The sequence below is a fragment of the Rhagoletis pomonella genome, unplaced genomic scaffold (genome assembly GCF_013731165.1).
Source record: "Rhagoletis pomonella isolate Grant_MI unplaced genomic scaffold, Rhpom_1.0 Rhpom_scaffold_00005, whole genome shotgun sequence".
Classification (NCBI taxonomy): Eukaryota; Metazoa; Arthropoda; class Insecta; order Diptera; family Tephritidae; genus Rhagoletis; species Rhagoletis pomonella.
Genome location: NW_023458559.1, coordinates 64997885 through 65022136, shown reverse-complemented (window position 1 = coordinate 65022136; position 24252 = coordinate 64997885). Strand labels below are relative to the sequence as shown.

The window sequence follows — 24252 nt, the reverse complement described above, 5'->3', positions numbered from 1 at the left end:
ACATTTTCAATATCTGATTAAATTCTAAAGAATTTCTTCTTTAACTTGATACCCATACTTCTTCTCTAAGCACATTTCGTTGAATTTTTTAAATAATTTTAGAATTACCTACGTCAGGGTGAAAAACTATAAACGCAATTTTACAATATTTCATAGAAGGCTACACGAATATATTGATTTTTGTGTGTAAAATTTACTATCGTACGGTGTTATATGTATAATGACCTAGACATTTATGAAAAAATATTCATTATTAAATAAAAAATAAATATAGATAATACTGGTCAAGAAAAGGAGTTTCTATTATTGACATCAGTGCAAATTATCCCGGGATTTTCGGGACCTAAAGAGGCCGGGATCCCGGGATTAACATTCCTAGTGTGTACATTAGACTGCATCACTCCCCATACAAAAAAAATGTGTACTGTTTTTGCACTGGAATTATAAAATATATTATATTTTAAGACCCGCACCAAAATATTTCGGAAATGTATTAAGATTTACGTGAGCTGCATCGATTTCAAAATACCTTTAAAAACTGAGTTTATGAAAAAAATAGTTTTTCTTTTTAAGATTTAAAAAAAGAGCACCTCAAATGACATACAAGTTTAATCTTAAACAACTTGCTTAGAAATATTTTCGAAATTTCAATTTTCAACGAAATCAAAATAATGAGATTTTTAATGCTATTTTTTTCCTTTTTTCAAATATTGGTTTAAGAAAAACTTGAGTAACTGGGTCAAAACTATACCGTCTTAGTCTTATGAGTTATCATTGGAAAGGTATTTTCTCACGCTTTTTTTTTTTTTGTATTTATATGCAGATTTTTTAAGCTTAAACTGTTTTGTCATCTGAATGATTTTTTTTCAAGGTATTTCAAATTGCAACAGCTCACGTAAATCTTAATATTTTTCCGAAATTCTATGGTGGAAGTCTTCAAATAAAATAAGTTTTGAAATTCCGGTGGATAAACCGAATCTTTGCTTGGTGATGCAGTCTAATGTACATATATTTGTATATGTACGTACATATCTATTGATAATCAAGTTTCTAAATATGGTACGTGCGTTAGTATTATTAACGTTGAAGCTGAAGCCGATGCATGCGAATATGTATGTGTATGCATTTCAGATTTTCATAACGACTTGTGGTTAAATGAATGTACTTATGTATGTATGTTCATACATATCTATTTGCACTTACATACATCCATACATACCCTGCAGGGAAAGCTACCAGTTGTGAACCAGAATGCTACCAGTTTGCGTTTCACAACCCCAACTAGTTTAGGTTGTATCCCTTTTCAATGTTAGCGACTGGTATTTTAAACGTGGTGGTTTCATAGGAGATGTCAATTGCCGGCTCCTGCATCAGCACGCCACCAGTAGAAATACTAGTATTATTATACCAGTTGACGGTATGCCTATTCGTATGACTGCCTATTCGCCCCCCGTGAAAAGCATAAGTATGCTGTAGCGCTGCAACAGTGGCAATGGTCGACAGAGTAGAGCTTTGGCATGCCAAATCAAGAGATTCGAGTTCGAATCTCAGCGAGCGATTTTATTTTTACTTTTATTTTATTTATTTATTTAAGAAAAAATATTTATTTTATTTTTTTATGGTATGTGGGTATTTAGGTTTTTTCTAAATGAAATTCAATTTATGTAAAATTTTTATTTTATATTTAAATTGAAATAACTATTTAAATTAATTATCTTACTTTACTTTAACAACCACCAAGCGGATTTCCCCTGTCTGAGGTTTTCTTAGGTTAGAAAAAATCCAGACCTGATGGAGCAAAACGGACTTCAGATTCGTGTTCAGCGACCCCAAAAACATATAACACACTAGGTTTGGTCAAAGGAACCTTCCATCGATTTTTTTTTGCGGACCTGTGTAATATTTCATCAACTGGAATTTGTGCATACTGATTCAGCTTTTCGCTGCAGGGTACACACAATGTGCACATCGGCTTGTGTACTCATTCTCATTTTCTTTTTCGCACTCACTTAAAACGATCAGCGTACAAATATTAGCTTTTCCAGTGCAAGATCTGCTGAAATCTGAACTGGAATCTTTTCGTTGATATGTTTTTAACTACATACATATTTGCATACATATTTAACACATAGCATTTCTCGCGCTAGAGCTAAGTATAAAAATGCATAAATGCAATGCAATTGTACGTACATATGTATGTATATAGGCACATGTATAACAAATATCTGTATGAATGCAAGTATATAGTTTGTCAGTCAACCGATAAGCAGACTTTATGTACCCCATACATTTTTGTACATATTTACTTATGTACATACATACATTTTTTATGTACATTTCCACAATCGACAATTTATATGCCGACTTTTTATGCCTCGAAACGTCAGTTGTTCTTGAAACTTCAGCCCGGACGGATCAGTGGAGCTCCTCCTCACGCCAGCCACCAGCTAACAGCTCCAACGTACCAGCTATTCGTTGTGTGCCAACAATGTAAATATTTATAAAAGCCAGCAATCTGCCTCATCATGAAACGAGGAAAAATTAAAGAACATTAAAAAAAGAGCAAACCAAAAACAACACGCTAGTGGTGACTGTTGTTGTTGCTGAATAGTGTTGAAAGGTCAGGTGCTGATAAGTCGTGAACACTCAGAATAACAAGACGAGAAAAACAACAACTAAAGCAACAACAACAACAACGACAGTAGCTATGCGAAACAAACAACCAACAATGATCGCGTCAAATGTATGAATGTTTACAATAACGCCAACAACACTTTTGCATTCATTCAGCCTATCGCTCGCTAAAGCGAGTAAACACACATGTGCGCCGGGCGGTGATCAGTTAAGGAGCGCTGTGCCGCCGCCCGTCTAGGGGCAAAGAAAGGCAGAGGCGAGTGCGTGGTATGGTGTGCGGTGTGGTGTGGTGTGGCGTGGCAAGGCTTGGCTATTTGTTTAAATAAACATACGGAGCACGTACGTACGCGCCGGTTTCTGGGTAAGTGTTTTGTTGAAAATACAAAAGTGATTTTTCTTAAAGAGTTTTTTCTCCTTACTTTTTTACATTTGACGTTTTCTGTTATTTCTTTCGAGATTTTTTCTATCAAGACGTGACACTGTGTCATGATTGATTAGTGCATGTTTTCTTAAAAACTATTTTTAGTTTAGCAAAAAACAAAAAAAAAAAATGGGTGCGTATGTTTTGCCGCGTTTGTTTTTGTTTCATTTGGTTCAATTCGAAAGTACCTAATTTCGTTTGTAAAGTGGTTTTTGAAATTAAAACAGATTAGGAAAGTTTTAGGAAATACAATGGATTAAAATTTTGATGTGTTTGCTTCAGTCGGATTTCAAAATGTTCGGCGGCAGCGTGTTTGCTAGATGCGATGCTATGCTTTCTTAGTGTAAAAGGAATATTGGTACCTTAACCCATTCGGGACCATAAAATTATAGCTAACAAACACTGTTTGATTTATGGATAGAGATTTTTTTTGAGCTAAATAGGCAAATTATTTCAATGGAATCCATTTTTAAAATTTACGTTTTTGATAAAAATTTGTTAAAAAAAATTACTTAACAACAGTAGCTAGTTTAGATGAGGTACATATTTAAAATCCTTTAAATAAAAATACTTTTCTGGATATCTGTGTTGCTATCTTAGTGTAAAACGGATATCGGCGCATTAAACCTTTCAGGACCATAGCCAAAAAGACACAGTTTGAATTATATACAGTGATTTTGAGAGCTAAATATACAATTTCGACATTTTTTACACATATACATTTTTTTTGTTTTTCATTATTATTTTTTGAATATTAAAAAAAAAATTAACAAAAGTAGCTAGCTCATAGTGAGATACATATAAATAGCTCTTAAACATTTCAAAACATTTTCTTATGGTTTGGAAAACTGATTTTCCTTAGCCTTGAAAGGCTTAAGAAGTATAAGTTCGAAGGTTTTCGGTATTTAATTGACCGGTATACAAGCATATACTGGTTCACAAAATAGTATGTGTGTGTAATTGTGTTATTTTTATTCAGTAATGATCGAAAGACATATAAAACATATACAAATTTTTAGATGGTAAAACAAACTAGAAAAACTGAATAACTTCGCAGTCGACAGATTTTTCATAGAACTGATCGAACCCAAATACGATAATCCTAACGTTCTGAGGAAAGGGGACAAAAAAATTCGGGAATCGAAAATCAAAAGAATTTGAATTTGAATTTATTTATAAACAAAGAGTTAAATTAATACAATAAGAATTCTGTTGTTGTTTTTTAGCACAACAAAAATTGGTGCGTATGAAGATATCATATAATACATTAGAAGTTACACAGAAAAAAAATTAAATAAGTAAATAATTCTTAATTCTAAATTATAGTAATGTAAATTCTGACTTTAATTTTTTCACAGAAATTTCGACGGCTTTGGGATCTTTAGACGTTTTAACCCTTACCTAACGTCGCTGTTTCCTCAAATCCATATTGCTCCATATGCTCTTCGTTGCCTATATTGTTGTATAGTTCCTATAGACGTAACTTTATCCATTGACGAGCCCATCGAGCCCTATAGATCAAACTTTTTTTCGAACTTAATGCGTAATTTTGTTTACTAAAAATTGACTACGCGGTGATTATCTGTAGCCTTACCGTTTAATAATTTGGGTATGCTGTAATAATGGTGCTTCTACGAGTTAAAATGGTAACGTAGAACCGACCAAACTTCGATCGTTTTTTTCTGTGGGTCATACCTTTTAGATAATACATAGATACAAATTTAGTGGAACTGCTCGATTAACCTCAAATTTTAGTACGTAAATTCTGAAAAAAAAATTCTTTTCACTTTTAAACAAATAAACATAAGAAGCAAACATTTATTTTATTTTAATATTATTATTTTGAATTTGGTCTATCGTTTAAAATCTTCTCATAAAAACCAATCTGCCGGTCGAAGGTTTGTTTGACAATATCACACCACAAATTTAATCTGCCAATGTCTCCCGATTCAGCTTTCGGAAACAACGACCGCTTTACTTGCATCTCATTTTGATGGTTTGGAGTTGGCCCAAGAGGATATGTGGCAAGAAAAAACAGGTTTTCACAGGAGGCTTTTCAAATTTCTACTCGCGTTCTGCTAATGGTAGACTGTGACTTATTTTCTGCAACTACTGATTCTGCAAAAGCAAAATTAGGGAAAAACTATCTGCAGAGCCTCCGGGTACCGTCCTAGATTTCAGAAAATAAGCATGAAAGAAGACTTTATTTTTCAAATCAATCTCGTGGGAGGTCGGCAATGTGTTCTGACTTTAGGTAACGCGTCGAAATACGACTTCGATTGAACTCTGATCCGATGCCCGGTCTGAAAATTATCCAAAAAGATTCGCTCTGCAGATAAAAAGGAAATACAGTAGTTATATTTGGAGCCGTAACCACCAAAATACCGTAAGCGACATCTTTTTTGAATTGTCTTTTCGATGCAGAAATATTCCTGGAGAGTCTAGATGCATTACTGCATCAAAAAGAAAATTTTGAAAAAAAAAATGTCGCTTACGTTATTTTGGCAGTTAGGGCTCGTTATGATCGCACGTTGCTGTTAGAAATGAGCGGGAAAAGTTCATACTTATAGAGTAAAAAAAGATAAATACATAATTGCTTTCATTGAGCATTTTACGTGACAGTTTACACAAAAGAGTAGGCAAGCTCAAAAAAAAAAAAAAAAAAAAAAAACTGTACTTTGCACTTAAACTAAATGTTTAATTGAACGAAATTAAAAATTCGTCAGCTGAGTGCGGGTGTCGAAAATGTTGTACCTACATACATACGTACGTACGTACTTACATATGTACATACATTTGGGTACCAATCTGAGCTGCATAGTAAGCATATGCGGGCAGCGTGTAGCGCAAAAGAGAGTGTGAATGTGGAAAGTGTGTAGACAAATGACGAAAAAAAAATGAAACGAAATGATTAATACCATTCAAAATTGAGTTGTTGCACAAAGCGAAATGGTTTTACAAAACCTAATGGAGTGTTGAGGTCATTGGCACGCCGCCGGCGCGCCGGGTAGTGTGACAGTACATAAATGAGCTCGTAGATATGTATTTATGTACATATGTGCAATAGACTGTGTCAAATAAAACGAATGTTTTTTTTTTCTCTTTTGGTCCCGTATGAAAATTTCGTTGTCAGATTCCTATCTTAATTTTTTAGTTAGCGCTCGCAAAAATAAGAATTTTTAATGAAAATTATTTTTTTTTCGCAACTTTTTTTTAGTAAGCAATTTAATATAACATATAGAAAAAACAATCTTGTATCGAATTCAATTTTAGTATAATTAATTCAAGTTTGAATTACATAAGCAGTCATTTTCTGCCAAACAAAATGACGAAACCTTAAAAAAAAATTGCTAAAAATCATCGGTGAGTCCTAGCTAATTCAAACTTGCACTTATTATATGTATTAAAATTGAATAGGTTACGAGATTTTTTAGTTTTTTTTTTTATATATTTATTTGCTTTTTAACCTTGCTTTGATAACCTATGTACATTTGTCTGCGAGACGTATGCTTTTATTAAACTTTTCGTTCTCTCTTTTGGAAAATGAGTATGTATTGAAATCGGTGATATTTCGATTTTAAATGAAGGTTATTTCTAAATAAAACGCATTTAAATAATAAATACATATTTGAAGACTAGATATATATTTGAAAAAAAACTTTCATAAAATTTTTATTACCATAAAATTAAAGCAAGCAAACCATGATACGTTTTCTCAGCAAGTAGGGTTATCAAACAGGGTTAAAAAAAAGTAGGGCACAATTTTTTTTTTTTCATAAAAAATTCTTATCTTTGCTAGTGATAACTGAAAAATTAAGATTTTGTGAGCGACAATGAGATTCTCATATGTGACTGAAAGAAAAAAAAATCGTTTTATTTCACACAGTCTAGTATGCATACATAGAAGCTAAACTCATATTTATACGCAACTGAATATACATACATACATACATATGTATGTACCATCTACATATATTCAGTGGCACTTGAATCGCACGCTGGATAGGCTGTTAAATAGTTTACTGGAAAAAGTGACAGTCATCCGGTGTCGGCGCGCATATGCATGAATGCATGTGTGGTGGTGCGTTTGCCCTTTTGTTATCGCGTTTTCATATCAGCAAGATCATAGAGTTGAACCTCGCTTTTGAAATTTTCCAAGCCACAAATCAAATTTCCCCAAAAAATGCTGATGTTAGGCAAATCACGTGACATACATAAATGTTAACACTTACTTGCATACTCATATGAAATACTCGCATATATGTACATATGTATATTTATATAGTAGCGCACTTACATACATATGTATGTAAATATATATGCTCAAAAAGTGTTTAAAAACTCAAATCATGCTTCCGTTGAACTTTCTATCGCAACGCAGCCATCGCTCTCCTATTTACTGGTTTTTATCAACGGAGTTTACAATTTTGTTTTTTCAAAATTGTACACAATTTCATATAAACATACATCCAAGCATACATACATACATATATATAAACTTATGTATGGAGATACATTAGAGCGGGTAAATTTTTCTTACTATGTATATAATTCTAAGAAAATATGCCGAAGAAACCATGGGTCTAAAATCAATTTGAAGTTTGACAAATTGCGAAAATATATTCCAAAGAAAATGTGAAAATTCTCACTGTTACGCCCTGCTTTGGATGTTTAAGAAAAATATAATGTAAAAATGAATTCTTTATACCAAATACACCTTATAGCATGTTTTTATACAAAATTTAAGCAGTTCTTTGCGACACTGCAGCAAAATGTTAAAAAAAATTTCCTATACAAATTGGTCAGTCCTAATGTACCTACATACCAACCTAATCAACATACATACGTATGTATGTCTGTACTTCCACATGTATTTACTTGTTTTTTTTTTTTTAATAAATATTTCATGGTCGTGACAATTTTGCATTTTTTTCACCTTTTCCTCCATTTCCTTTTTTCTTTTTAATTCTTCAATTTCCTTGTTTATAAAAATTGTAACCTTTTTGGCTCTAATTAAAATTCTGTAATAGTAGCTGTCACTCGAACTCAGTTGATGACGCCTAAGCCGGGTTTTTTGCTTAATTTCTGTTGTGTCTGTTTCTTTTTTAGCTGCTTTCGCTTCCTGGTTCAGTAGTTGACACTAAATCTAACAGAACATCTCATTTCTCTTGCAGCTCATGTTCGACATTTTTCTTGCATATTGTTCATTGGTTTTTTTAGCGTGTTTTAATAGAAATTCTTTGCAATTTTTTTTTTTCTGAAAATTGGCAATTTAGAAGCGGATTTCTTGAAAGCCGACACAGGTGAGTCATTTTAAGTGGCTAATAGAGCAAATTTGCTTTTGTATACAAAATAATTTCAAAATTTTAAAAAGGTTGTGTAGCTAAACTGTGTTATTGATTGCGCATTTTTTTCACTTGCTTTAAAAACTGTTCGAATTCTTCGTTTTTTTTTGTTAATGGAATTCCTTCGAAAAGGAAATATTGCTTTGGAAGTCTAACTCGATCACAGTATTCTCAGCTTAATTGGGCATAATAACTGTAAATATGTTTACTTAATTATGCGGAGAAACCAATTAAAAAGGACCCGCTCACCTGAAAAGTTCCTTCTATTTAGACGGAGTTTTTGTTTAAACTTAGCGGGGAAGCTTAAATGGCGGCGTTGATTATTCGGAGAAGACTGTAGTATTTAAGTTCAATTATTACTAAGAGAAGTCGAAGCACTTTCTATGGTTTTTGGCGGACTTATAACAGATAGTTACTTTGAAAACATCATTAAACAAACAATTGGGTATTATTAAAGGGAATCTCCTGAAGAGAAAGAGAGTTTTTACATCGAAAAATATTGCTTTTCAAGAATTCTATATCATTTCTAGGAAGATTCGTTTTTTTCCTTATATAAAATACATGGAAAACTTTGGTCGCCTTGAGCGACCTCTTTTGATTACAAAATAAAAATAGGGGTATATTTTTTCGGTACAAAACAATCCTAGGGGGTGAGAGCATACCAATTCCGATTTTACTTTTTTTTGCATGCATTTTTGGAACACTCTAATGTACATATGTACATGCATAGGTATTTAATTTAATTTAAATATATTGATGCTCACAGTTATTTTGACAAGCAATTCGACTGCAACAAAAATATCTAAGTTTGAGCAAAAATAATGTTGTGAGTACTAGATCCGCGACTTTGAATTTTATGTGACTATTATGTATGTAGCTACGTCTTCTAGGGTCGATTTTTTTGTGCAGTAACAAAATGAATGCGCCTTATTTATAATTTACTTTTTTTAATTTCAAAAATTTACTGTTTGCTTTGCCTTAAATTTCATCCAATCTTCCGCAAAACTTACATTTGAACTGAAAATCTTTAGTTTGTTGATTGCATTACAAAAGTTAAATTAAATAATATGGCAAGTATACGAACAGCAAACAATTTAGCCAACAACAATAGCAATGTGAAAGCAATTGCCCCTCTAAAAACAATGAACGCACTAATAAGTCTAAGAAATAATCAGAAATAACTCATCTACAAAATCTGCTTATAAATTATGTTAATTTGCGTAAAAAGGCCAAGACGAACGCCCCTCGACAAAAGAAGTATCTATAAGCAAGGAAAAATACACCAAAAGGCTAGAAGTGCGTTCGACTGGGCACAAAGACAAAAAGGCATTTACGTAATGAAATTATATTAAAAAACATATAGCATACAATTCGGCGTTTGAGCCTGCGAAGCCAGCAAAGCAATCACAGACAATCGACAAACAAATGCAAATTTTGCAAATGTACAAATCAACAACAGCAAATAACGACAGAGTGAGCGATATTTAAGTGAAGAATATACAGAGTTGAGAAAGTCATAACGCTGATTATGTGATTATGAATATTGCGAAGGCACGCTAATGTCAGCTCTAAAGAGAGAGAGAGGGCTGAAGCGTAGTAAATTCGCATGCCTTCGTCTTGTAAATGTTTTGCAATACTTTTCTTGAGAAGTTTTAGTTTCTGAGAAGCTGCGTAGTACCGCATACCACTTGAATTGGCAGTACTCGAGGGTATGCGCCTGAGTGTTTTTCTACTTCTTAACTAAGCTCATTGGTTGTTAGATACCTTCATTCTTCGCTGTGTACTTACGTACGAGTATGTATATATATTACTTGGCTTGAGCTCTTACTAACTCGTACACTCGAAGCTTATACATTCTTCCTTTCCTCTTTCGTTAACTTTTAACCGAACTGTGTTGTTGGAGTCAAGTGTAACGCAAATGCTTTAAGTTTTTAATGTAATTCGTTTTAATGTAATTTACTTACACTCGAGTTTTGCTACATTAAGATGTTGTATTTTAGTAAGTTAAATAATTACGTGAGTTTCGTGTTTAATATGCCTACACGAGTAGACGGAATGGCAAGCTTTCAGATTGCTTTTTTATCTTGCGACTTTTTTTTGTATTTGGAACTCTGCTTGATCCCATCAGACAAATATGCAGTCTCTTGTTGTATTTTATTACTTGAAAAGCAATTATCCTAGCAGGAAGAAAGAAGTTTTGTTTATAAAAATACTCACGTTTTAATTTTCAATCACCTTTAATCATTTGACCTGCGACTAGTAGAGTTTTTATTTGAGTTAGGAACTTGAGAGGAACTATTGAAAATTTTATGAGTTACATGAGAACTACAACATACATTTTCCTTGCCCGAAGTTGCTCATATGCCATTTTGTAGGAAAACAAAAGCGCTGGCGCTTGGTGTGACATGTATTTTTAATGCAGTTATTATTTTACAAAAAATGGCACTAACTGAAAAACCTCAAACCGTTTAATAGCGAGCACCACTGATTTTTCTAACGATGAGTTGAAGCCATCGAAAGTAAAATTCCTATTCGAAACGGCTAGAGAAAACGAAACGAGACAACTTTTATAGTTTAAAGTTATGCAGATATAGGTCAGGGGAGTCCTAGTTGGTCTAGGTTAGGCTAGGTTGAAGGGCTTGCCAGGAACCCCACCAGCGGATCTAACTGAGTATCGATTAAACCCTCTCAAAATTGTTAAACCATGAACTTTCTTCTAATTCCACAGAGTATGGAGCGTTCGCATAATAGGTACGGCATAGTTTCTGCCTCTTCGTTTTTTTCAGCTTTTTTTAGGGTACCCTTAAATTATCTGTGCGCCTATCGATGCCAAAATGGCCTGTTAGCAGGCTGTGGCTAATTCTCTTTTGTCCAGCATGAGGGGACTTTTCGATATCGTTTTTGGTGCCACACCGACCACATCAGTTTCACCCTCCTGCAAGAAGTGAGGCCTGCCTATCAATCACTTACTAGTTGAAGAGTTAGAATGTGCTTACAGGTAGCAAGCGTCATGCGTTAGCCCTTGCAAACGGGGAAGGGATGTGCATTCTGTTGCAAGCTCATCCACCTTCCCGTTGCCTAGTATGTTCCAGTGCTCCGCCACCCACACCAAAATCAAAGAAAACTACTAAGCTATTTCGTTTGGGGATCTGCGGCAGTCAGCTACAGTTTTTGAATAGCAAATGACCGAGATAAATGCTCTGAGCTCCGGCTTAGCCTGAAAGACGTTACGGAGGTCAGGTAGACGAAATGATTTTTCTAGCCACAACTGTGCTGAAAAACTCACCTAGCCCTAGCATCATTTACAGAATAGTGAAAAAAGAGTAGGTAAGACAGAGGCCGCCATAACAACATGGGTCCTCGGGCCGCCGGCAACGACCCGTCCCAGCAACAAAAGAAAGTATGTCCCATAATTCATGAGATACATACCTACATACATATGTACTTATATATATACATATTCATCCCCGAAACAGGAACCTTTTTTAATGTAATCTGATCCATCCGCGATATTTCAAATTAACAAAAAAGTAAAATAAGAAATACAATTTTAATTGAGGCTCCACACAATGAGCTCCGATTTGTGCCTTCCGCCGCGGCGAGCTCATTCAGCTCGCTTTAATAAAAGCAAACGAGAATACTTAAAATTTTATTTGAAAGCTACCCTTCTTGCCACTCAACTGCGCTCATTGCTTTTATGCGCTGCTTATTAAATATCAACCAATAACGGCGAAGAAGGATAACAATCGGACTCCTTCTTTGTGCTGAAAAGCACCATTCTACTCGGTTTCGCTTATTCGCGTAGTACCTATGTACATACATACATCCATCTGCACTTTCGGCGCGGCGTTGAAGTGTTTATCCTTGCGCCTTAATAAAATTTAATTTGTTTACAAAAGCTTGCGAGGGAATAAAGGAGAGGAAGGTAAGTGTAGGAAAGAAAGCACAGCAAAGGAGTAGAAGTGCCTTAAGCAGGCAGCAATAAAAAGAAAAATTTAGCAAAGAAGCAAATATTTCTATACACTGAAGGATATGCCGCCACCGGAGCAAAGAAATAGCCAAAGATATCAAGAATTGAGGAGATCTTAGAAATGAAAATAAATAAATTTGAAAAGAATTGAAGTGAGAAAATGCAACAAAAAAAGATAGCAACTTCATTTGAGAAATTGAAACATTTGCACCGTTAAAATCCCCGAACGCTAGACCAACAATTGCTGCAAAGGCTCCCCGCTATGCAACACTGGCAACAACATAGCCAGCTTTAGAGGTAAGCCACCGCATAGCAGTGCAATCTACAAGATTTTATTTACACCTTCTGTGAAAATATTTACACTTCAGAAGGCTGTAGGCGGCACCAGAACAGTGACAGCAGCAGCAGCAGCGGCGGCAGTGGATACGCCAGTGTGTAGCAAAATGAGCAACACCTATGTACGTACCTGACCCATTGGGGGGAGGACGCTGCTCAACCAAAGCGCACACCATCGCCTTTGAGCTACGCGAGCAGCGGCAAGCTGCAAAAGCAAACAATTGAAAGTAGATTTCCGGCTTAAAAATTGAAAAATTCCCAAAGGGAAGCTAAAAACTCATAATAAGCCTGGGGCGGAGCGTTGTGCAAAAAAAAAAACAAAGTATATATACAAAGAAGAAGTAGAATAAAAGAGTGAATAAAAGCTGAATAAGTGGAGGCTTGGGTAAATGTTGAATGTAAGAAGCAGGAGAGACAAGAGTTGGCTGAGTAGTACATAGAGAATTGCGGCGTTTAGTTGCCACCTGCAGCAACAGTATGACTTACAGCAGCTGAGCCGCTGCGCTGCATTGGCAAATTTATGCGAAAAGAATATTTTTTATTTGAAAAGTAAAAAAAAATAAAAATATCGCTTTGTATATGCAATAGGCCAAAGGCATGGCAAACTGCCAGCAAACCAGCCAAATACTGATCCAACAACCAACCAACTAGTCAGTGTCTCAGCTTAGGCTCTCAACGCTTTTCAATTTCATGAAGGATACCTGCAAGTGAGTTGGTAATTTGCATGCGTGCCGTATATGTATATGTGTGTGTGTGTAGGTGTGCGTTATTCTTATTTGTTTGCCAATTGCTCTACCTTTTTTCCGACTCGTCGCTTGTTCGAGCATCTCATTATCTGCCTTAGCTATTTTATTTAAATTTATTTTCTCCTTGAAGGAGTGTGAAAAGAGTAAAATCGGCAGACATATTTAGTGGGTATAAGAATGAGATCAATTTTAGAATTTTTATTTTTCGCATGTATGTATGTATGTATGTATGCACATTAGGGCGGTCCAAAAATGAATGGGAAAAAGTAAGGTCGGAATTTTATGCCCTCACCCCCTAGGATTGTTATATACCGAAAAAATATATCCTTATTGTTTTATTTTAAAATCAAAAAATATTTGGAGGTCGCTCAAAGTTTTTCATGCATTATATATGCGAAAAACTACTTTTCGTAGAAATGGTATAGAATTCTTGAAAATCAATAGTTTTTGATCGGGAAACTCGGTTTCTCTTCCAATAATAATACCCAACTAACCATTGCTTCACAGTAACTACATTTTATAGGTCCGCCAAAAACCCATGAAAATGCAAGGGGGGGGGGGGGGTTTAAAAAATCGTTCTTATTAAAAATTGGTACAATAAACAATTGGGTATTATTATTGGGAGTCTACTGAAGAGGAACAGAGTTTTCCGATCGAAAAATATTCGTTTTCAAAAGTTGTATACCATTTTTACAAAAAGTAGTTTTTTTTTTCATATAAAATACGTGGAAAAACTTTAGGCGCTTTCAGCGACCTCTAAATATTTTTTGATTTCAAAATAAAAAAGTGGTATATTTTCACGGTATAGAACAATCATAGGAGGTGAGGGCATTAAAATTCAGACTTTACTTGCTTTTGGACCACCCTAATATTTATTTATTTTAATATGGTAGTCAAAGGTTAGATACATTCTTACAGTGAAGAGTGGCGCTGGAATACCCTCATGTAGATGGTAAGCGGCAGGCAAATTTGATGAGAACGAGTCTAAGAATAATTTATTATTTATTTGAAGTAGTTACAAGCGCGTAATTTAAAGTAATAAAATTGTCTACACTGAGGTGCCTAAGTAGTGGGAATTATTTATGACCAGGTATCCCCATATGTAAGTGTATATGTATGTATATACGAGTACATTATATTTGGGAGGAATGATTGGCGAGAATTGCTTTGCATGCAGATTACTTGGTTGATTAATATAGGACCTCTGGTCTTTATAACGCACAGAATCAGAAGAATCTCTTCAACGCCTGAGGTGTCAAATACTGAGCCGTTTCAACCAGCATATTTGTCGTTTGATTGCTATAAATATTGCGGTCGCATAAGAGTCTTGATGTATCGATGAGCTATCCTAACAATGTCAGAGACAAGGGCTCTAATTGATCCCTGTCGAGATTAGTCCGATGACATTTTCAGGATAAGAGAATTTGCCCAGCCACCCCGAATAGCTTAGACTTCCGCTTGAATGACAATGGCGGTATTATGGTTAACTGTGGAAAGATGCCGGCAGTTACTCCGAGATTAATTTTGCAGTCGCGTGAGAAAATATCTAATCTATGGGTCTGTAAAGTATTTTAGTATATACACATGCCCATACCTCCTCATATATACATTTGTGGTATATGACAGTTTAATTCAGGACCTTCTGGGCCATGCTCTGTGTGATTCTATGACCGCAAAGCAAAACCACGGCGACAGAAAATAGGCATATTCACCAATTTGAGCAAATGACCTGGCACTCGGGCAAAAGAGCTGATTAGCCCAAGCTACACTTTCACAACATTCGTTGGTTTGAGCTAATCAGCTTATCTGTCCGTGAGCCAGGTGACTTTCTAAATTTCCAGAGCATCGATATATTGGTCATATCTATAGAACGCAATTTCAAAGTGATATTGTATGCCACTTATGTTTATTTATTTATTTTAAAAAGAATTTTCAATTAAAGTATATGTAGTTCATTCCCAAACAAATCCCATGTAAACCCAAGTTTAATAATTTTTAGTAAACTACAAAAAAGTGTAACAAATGTTCACCTAAACTCACGAAATTTTTTACTTACTATAATTAACGTAATGCCGCCACCATTAACATTTCCTACTGGTTATTTTCTCATTCACACTATATCCCATTCAAATTTAGTCATTAACGCATAATCAAATAAATAACGGCCACAAAAAAAATATACAATCATTAAACCAAACATTATTAATACATTTTTAATACAGAATAATTAAAAAATTAAATGTGCGCTTTTATCGGCGTTCATTTAACCAAATAAAGCCCGGTGAGAAAAAAGAAAACGGCCGAAAAAACGTTGCAACTTCATTGCACGTGTGTGTTTTTGTGTGTGAGCGCATTAAGTTTAACGCGCAAATATTGCAAAAATGCGATATAATTTTATTTTATCGACAAATAATTGCAATCCCATTAGGGCAGAGCCGCATCGCAGCTGCTTTAGCTGCTGCTGTTGCAGTGCGCCAATTAAGCGTGTATTTACGATGGTACAGACACACACACACAAGCGCTCATGTGGAGCCAAATGCATTCGGATGCGCTCTGGTATGCGCGTAAAATCGTGCTCATTATGTAAATGCGAAACTTAAAATATTTAATAATAATTGAGCGTGAAAATGCGCGACGCCAACAAATGCTCGATGCGATAGCAGCGACCTGCGTGACACGCACATTTGCCCTTTTGCAATGTTAGTCGCGCGCGTGTGTGTGCGTGCATGCGAATGGCCCCAGCTAAATATGTACGCTTCTTTCGCCCTCCACCGACTCCTTTAATTGCATTACATTCGCACATTCATGGGTTAATTGCAGGTCGCTTACCGCGAAACACAAACGCACAGACAGCAGACAGAGAAACAGCCGGAAGCGTTGGACAATCGCAATTAAACAGAAACCGCACGCATGTGCAACACAGCAGGGGCAGCAGTAAAGCAGTAACAGCAACAGTGGCGGTAATGCATCCTTGTTACTTTTTTTTGCCTATTGTCCTTTCGTGTATCCTTTCGAGTGCAGAGCAATGTTGATGGTATTAATTTCAACTTATTGAGTTGTAGCTGTTCGCTTTTTTTTTGTATTTTTTTTTTGTTGGTCGGCTTTAGTTGCGTTTTTGAGTGTGTGTGCAAGTGCTGCGTGTGACCGGAACACTCAATTAAGCGACATATAGATTTATTTGTTGGCATTTTTGAGGCATCTCTTTTGTCTCGTGCTGCATTGGGGGATTACCTAGAATGCATCGGCGGGTTAACTGGCTTTTGCTTTTAAGAGAAATGTTAAGTTTAATTAAAAAGTATGTGCAAAAAGCTAAAGAGTTTTATGTGCTTCTACCTACACAAGAAATGCATAAAATGGATTTTTAGTTGGCGAAAAAAATATTGTACTAACATTTTTCTTAAGTGCACAATTTTTTACAAAAACGCATGAAAGGAGAAAAATTTTTGGTTTTGGAAAAATAGATATTTTTACCGACACCATTTTTTGGGGATTTTAGTTTCCACCAGATCGAGCTGAAAAGTGCAAAGGAGCTAATAATGGTTGAAGAGCCCAGTTTCCAGGTGTTGATAACTTGTGGTTCACAATATCCATGGTGATTGACTGAAGTTCGATGTATGTATTTCACTCTATCTTTCTCTCCCCGTTCCTTTCCCCACTTCTACATCTATGTATCTCTATTTGTGTATAGATTTATTTTCTTTCTTTGCCTAAATATAGCTTTATCATTATCTCTATCCTTATTTCTATGCCTTCCCCTATCTGTCCCTCTCTTTACATCTCTCTGTGTCTCTATTAATTTTCTACCTCTGTCCACCTCTGATTCAATCTTTATCATTATCTCGCTCGCTATTTCTACCTCGATCTCAATCTCAATCTCAATGGAAATATATCTCCATCTTCATATCCATCACCATATCTTTTGCTCTCTAAATATATATTTCTATCACCACCTACATCTTGATTTCCTTCTCTATCTCTATCTAAATACTTTGCAGGTATGGTCCCATGGTAGTTTGCGAAACACTTACCTCCTTTAAATATTTCCTTGTCTTTCTTTGAACGGGCTTTATTTTTCTTAGCTAAAAGTGCGACCTGTGCTAACGAAACATAAGGACCGCCGCCGATCCACACTGGGACCGAAGAACCTTGCCATTGTACATATTCTGGATTTCATGCATCGTTCGGTGAGCTGATATGAAGACCATCTGTCCAATAGTGAATTATCCCTTCCTACCAATTCGGCAGAAAATAGTTAGTACGATAGATGAAGGTCTAACGCTCCTTGACTAATTTGGAGCGTTTCATCAGAGAGCAGCTTTGCTATCAAAGTATATATTTTTTCCCCCTTTATTTATGTCACTCGCTTAGGCAATGGACTTACTGAAGTCTGAAGAACTTGGGCTGCTGTTCGAGGCACTAGTAAACGAACTCTATATTAGGCGAAATTATTAACCGGAACGGTTAAGTAATGTGTTGTAAAATATACTCCCCGTGTCATAATTATAAGCGCACCACTCACTGACAAGTTTATTTTTATTATTTAATTTTAGCTATATCTTTAATATAGTTTATTCTTTAACAAAAACCGTATAAATCTAAGTTTCAAACTTTGTGCAATATTAAAAAAAATATAAATTTTCGGAAAAATTCCGAGCTGTTTGAATTATGTATATTTCTTAGAAAGATTTTTAGTACGCAGTTTTGTAGCCCATACAAGTTTAGCTTAATGAAGTGGAAATCTGAAGTAGCTAGGACTTACCGCTGATTTTTGGATTATTTTTTTTTGAGTTATTTGTTGCTCATTTTCTTCCAAAATCGTCCAAAATAGTTTGTGTGGCAGAAAATGCGCAATATCTTAGTTTCAGTACATATAATTTAAATCAACTAACTCAAAACCATACACTCTTTTGAAGTGTTATAAAAATGAGCCCGCCTATTACCTTTTATTACAATTATTACGAATTTGTCAACAGATCGTTAAAGCTGAATTCTGTGGTACTAAGATATAAAAAATAAAAAACTAACAACGTTACCTAATCAAAAGAAGAAATAAAAAATTATAACAAATATAAATAGTCAAATTGTTGTGGTTTCAGTCTTGCAATAGTTGGTTGTTGTTTTTTTTGGTTTTCCCTTCAGTCTTCTTTTTCGACTTTGGTTTTATTAGGCGCAAAAAACTTTTGATGGCTACAGCAAACAAAGTCGCAAAGGTCACACCAGGCTATGCCGACCGACCGAACGACTAACTAACAGCTCATTTACGACCACACAAAAATCCCAGTAGGTTAGAGCTATGAAAAGCCAGTCAATGGCTTTTCACTTAATCATAAAAAATGCACACAGTTAGGCGCATATAAAGATACAACACCACAAGACCAGAAATTCTTATTAGAGATAGTGTAGCCGGCCACTGATACTGTTGCTGATGTCATTGCCATCATGCAACATGATTTCGTTGGTTTTTGGTAATGACCGGCGCTGCGTTGCGCAACAGCAATCAAGGGCGCCGTTGATGCGCTGTGGTCAGCAGACGCAAGTATAACTACTGCCATTTACTTTCTTGCTAACGTTTTCTTCACACGACACACCTTTCCTCTCAATAGCTTGGTCATTTGACTACTTCCGTGGTTGGCTTGCCTTTTGTTCTGTTGCAACTTTATGACCATAATTGCTGTTGGTTGCTGCTACCAAAGTGTTGCAATGCCAATAGAGGATAGTTTCTTTGGTTTTTTTCACATATTTTTTGCTACTGTAACTGACATTTAATAGGCCGGACCGAAAAGTTGCACCGTAAGGCAACTGAACTTTTGTAAGCAAATTGTTGCAACAGACGCACAAGTTCTAAGTTGAAAATTGTATATAAAAAAATTCTGTTTTCACACTTTGCCTGGCAAGTTCGTGTTTTAGCTAACTTCTTTCGCCAGCGGCAGTGACAGCGTTGGTGCTATTTTTGGTACAAAACTGTAAGGTGCATTTACTCAACGCCCATTTTCAGGCAAAATTTCCACAGCTTACGCGCTTAAGAAGGGCACGTACGATAGGTCTCTGCTGCTGCGTAATTTCCTTGCCTTGGTTTTCGTAATTCTTATCTTTCTTAACGTTTCGACCGGTATTGGGACCTCTGCGGTTTTAACCCTGTGTACGTCTATTTAAAATATCTAGAATGCTCAAAAAGGCAATGCACACCAGCAAAGCGCTCATTTTCAACTATAGTTGGTGACTGTAGATGGCGCTGGAGTAAAAATAGTTATTGAATTAGTATTTCGAGGCTCCATTTCGACACACAAAAAAAACAGCAAATGGGTGGCGCTCTAGTTGGTTTGTATATATAACCTGCATTTATAGTGCCATGGGATTTATTTTCAGAATCTGCGTTTCTTCTATAAACCAAATATTTCTGCAAAAAATACTCCAGATGGCGCTGCAGTCGAGTTGGTTGCAAAAGACGCTCGGGATATTGTTTAACTTTTATGATCTTTTGCTTGTTTTTACCTATTTTGGTGACAATTTTGGAGGGTTGTTCTAACATTGAATGGATTGATTAGTGAGTTTATTTGAACCGCTAGGAGCTCGGTATTTTTGGATGCATTTTAGTAAAAGTATAGGTGAAATAGTATTTGTAACTGAAACATGAAGTAGGAGTATAGTACTAAAAGGGTTACCAGGGTTTATTCATAGAAGGCTATAGATAAGTTTCTAGATAGGTAACTTAGTCCTACATACATGTCTAAGTATATGTACACAGTGAGCATCAAAAGTAAGTATACCCTGACGTTTAGACGATTTTATTTATTTACATTTTCCATACCAAAATGTTAATATTTTTTATAATTTTTTTGTTTTTATAAAAAATAGTTCATCCCACAGCAAAAACCATAATTATAAATGTTTTTTAAATTTCACACAGAACTAGGGAAAATGCGAGAAACTTTCATCGAAATTTTCGTACCTTATTTCAAATAAAAAAAGACTGTGTTCATGCGTTGTATGGAAGATACAAATAAATAAAAGCGTCAAAACGTCAGAGTATGCTTACATTAGATGATCACTGTATATATTTCGAAACATACTTTTCAATCGACTTCAAAAAAAGAAGCAGGTTATCAATTCGTCGAAATATTATTTTTTTATTTTTGCATTGGAAAGGTAGTGTCTCAGAAGTGGCCCCATACTAATCTGGTTTAGATTCGATCATTGGATCATAGAAAAATAACGGTACATCTAAATTTGAATATGAGAAATGAAGCCGGTTTTGTTTTTTGCTTAAAAATTACTTGTATATTTATGCATTCTTGTACTAATTACAATAAATTTGCCTTTTTCTTCTATTTTCAGTGATTAAGTCAAAATTTTTCGAAGAAGTCTGACCAAAACGGAATTTACACTAGAATAAGCTTCAAAAAAGTATAATCTCGAAATTATCAAATCTCTTTGATGGACAACTTAGTTGTTGGAAAAGCAGATGAAGAACACGACTACGAATAAATTTTTCTTTGTCGGAAAAGGAGACGAATTCACCTGAAGCAGAGCGTTTTGTTGGTATTTCAAGCAAATCTTAAAGCAAAGCATTAATCCAGGATCTACTGTGAAAATACAATTGCATAGCCTCCGATCGGCCAAGCTCTTTTTGAGACACTTCAATTGCTGTAAGAGCAGACGAAATCACTGAAAGAGATGCGTAAATAATTTGGAGGCCTGCGAACGAAAACGCAACGGCAAGCAGAACTCTGGAACAGGAACTCAGTACTAAAATGCGGTTACCATTGTCAGTGCCAACTAAGCAACGAAATGGGTGAAGATGTATACTGCGTGAAGGGGTATAAAATAGAACTTTGAATGCTGCAATAATAACGTAAGCGGTATCGAATTTCCGGATATAAGTTGCTACAAATATTATATTTTTTGCTAAAAATTATTTTTCAAACATTCAACTCTTAAGCACAGTATCTAGCTCTCAAGAAAACCTACAAAGTGATATGAAAAAAAAATGCTCAAGAAATGGGAAAACAAATCTTAAGTGAATGAGCTTGCAGTTCTTAAAAAAAAGTCTTCGTAGATATATTTATTTTTTCAAGAAAATTTAAAACGGAAATAATAAAAACAATTTCCTGTAATTTTTCTTGACGGCTGGAAACTTAGCTTTATAAGAACGCAACAACAAACGAAAGAAAAAAACAAATTAGATTTAACAAACGTTTCATTGCATGAGAACATTATTTACTTAATTGAAAAAATGTACTTTTAGCAATTAAATTAAGTATTTATACATTAAACCCACCCTTCATAGTTTTAACTTTAAAATTTAATAGTTACATATACATAGATATGTATGTATCTTTATTTTATCGTATTTTCTGGCATACTCTACCTTCTAAACTAGCCCGGGAGATGAACCATTTAACATTTATTACTGTACATTTGCTTATCTTACCACTGGTTTTTATAAAAAGCATTACAAGCCAGTATTTGAGGCAGTTGTTTAAGGAATTAGGTATTTTGTAAACGCTTCCTGTTGATCCTCTGTCTAAAACGCCGTTAATTTAGGCATGGCGCCGAATTATTCGATTTTAGGAAGGAGCTATAACTTTTTCTTATTAATTCCTATGCTTGAAGAAATTTGTTTTTTAAAGTTTGCTATAACAAACATATTAACAAATGCAAATGTAATGTTAAAACATTTCCTTAACAGCTTACAACAAAAAAAAAAAACAATTAATAAAAAAAGGGAAGAATGGCGTGAATTACACGTGCGTTATACTTCACTAATCATTTCAACCGTTGATGCTACAACCGAGCTTGTAGCAATCCTTTTGAGATTTGTAATCTCCAATAAAATTACACACCTACAATCTATTTAGTGGAGCAAACATATTGAAATTGACTGAAAAAATATTTTCTTTTCAATAGCATCTTCACGTAAAACTTTAATTAATCGCATGACGAACGACTTGTTTCCTTCGAAGTTTAGCAGCTTCAAAGAGACTGGTTGGCTTTTGGGAAGCCTGAACTCAAACAAGCGCTTTGTGTCATTTTTTTTTACTTATCCAATGAATTATTTCAATTCCAATTTTTTGGAAAAAAACAAGAAGAATAAGCATTGAGTACACATATAGCAAAAATAGGGTTGGCTACAATTACGCGGTGCAGTGCCGCTGATTTGACAAAAAAAAACACAAAAAAAAACCAAATATCTAAATATATTTTTTTAGATTTGAATTATAATGGCAATTCATCTAAACGCGTAAAAGCCTTATATCCACGTAAACCTCGTACATTTTTTTTTTAATTTTGTACGTTAAACCGGTTTATTTACGAGGCATTTACGCGTTTATATGAATACCCTGATAATTTCTGCTAGCCATTACATATGTAGTTCTCAGTAAATATTAACAGCTTTATTTATAATCGCTGTTTATAAAGAATTTCTCTTTTGAAGTTCACCTTTCTGGTTTCCTTGGTTCTTTACGGAATATGCTCGTAGTAAGGTTTCATTTCCACAGTTATATTTGTTTACTAAATGTGTAATATTTTTGCCCACCAGGTGGCGCTTAACACAAGCTAAGATCAAAGCTTTTGTGTTAAAGGCAATAGAAACGCTTGACATTCGCCCCTGTTCCACTTTACTTATTTCACGGTTTCAGGTTTGAATATAATATGCAAACTTGTATATAAAATGATTATTTTATTTAAAAAAATATTTCAATATAGGCTGAATCTCTGTTTTTAACCGAATTACATTCAGTTTCTTCAATCGATAGGCTTTTCCTTATTTAGGCAGCGCTTTGAGATCTGTCTCCAAGAGATTTATTTGCTTTATAAATACAGCTTTCTCAGTATCAATCTTCATAGTAGCTTAAAACTTTTGTACATTTTTAAGTGTTGAGTTACCATCCTTCCATTGCAATCCATGATGATGATGATATAACCAATCGATTGTGATCTTATCTTTCAGTGATAAGCTCGAATATCCGACATAACATACAGAAAATATAATTAAAGGTGAATATGAAAATATATAAACAAACCTATAATATATTTATTGAATGAATAAACCAAGTGTAAATATATTAATTTCCTTTATTTATTTAATTTATTTCCTAATGCAACTAAACATCGCGGAAGTTTATTTCCACGCTGACTTTGAACTCAAAATCACTATACGTTCTTCGATTTCGGCTCATGATTTTAATGTCGTATAGAGCGGAACATTTAACATAATCGAATTCTATGAGTTAATGTTCCATGGAATAATTCCGGGCATACTCAAGCTCTAATTCGGTTTCTAAGTGCTTGTGAAGCACATAAGACGTCAGCTCTCCTGATCGCCACCTGTCGAGAAGCTCTTTCACCTTTTTTGACTGCCATAAGTCATTAAAAAAGTTTAGATAAATATAAATTTTAATCGTAATCAATGTTAAAAATGATGAAGTTAGGCCCTTTTTTATTTTAAATATTCACAGTTTAGCATTTCAAGTTGACTAGCATGTATTTGATATATTGTTGCCAGCATTTCTTATTAATTTAAAGTAATTGAAAAGTATAAATTTCAATTCACAAAAGTTTGGTTTATTTTTTTTTGCATTGAATTAACGCATCCTTGACACATTGGTGTAAAAATTTCTTGGCAAAAAATAAAAACATTTTAAATAAAAAATGATCAAGTTATGTTGCAAATATTTATTATCAAAGCAATGTAATTTTAGTTTTTGAAAAACACGAGCTCTTGTATCAATAGAGAAAAAATAATAATAAAAATTGATTTTTATTTCGAGCGATTACTAAAATTTCTATTTCATACTC

General features: G+C 34.6%; 1 long non-coding RNA gene across 1 annotated transcript; it reads left to right on the top strand.

Moving 5' to 3' along the window:
* The first annotated feature begins 2400 nt into the window (after positions 1–2400).
* LOC118739372 lies at positions 2401–22623 on the top strand. Its single transcript, XR_004993007.1, has 2 exons — positions 2401–2995; positions 20788–22623. It is a non-coding gene; the product is annotated as an uncharacterized LOC118739372 (long non-coding RNA).
* Positions 22624–24252: the final 1629 nt, after the last annotated feature.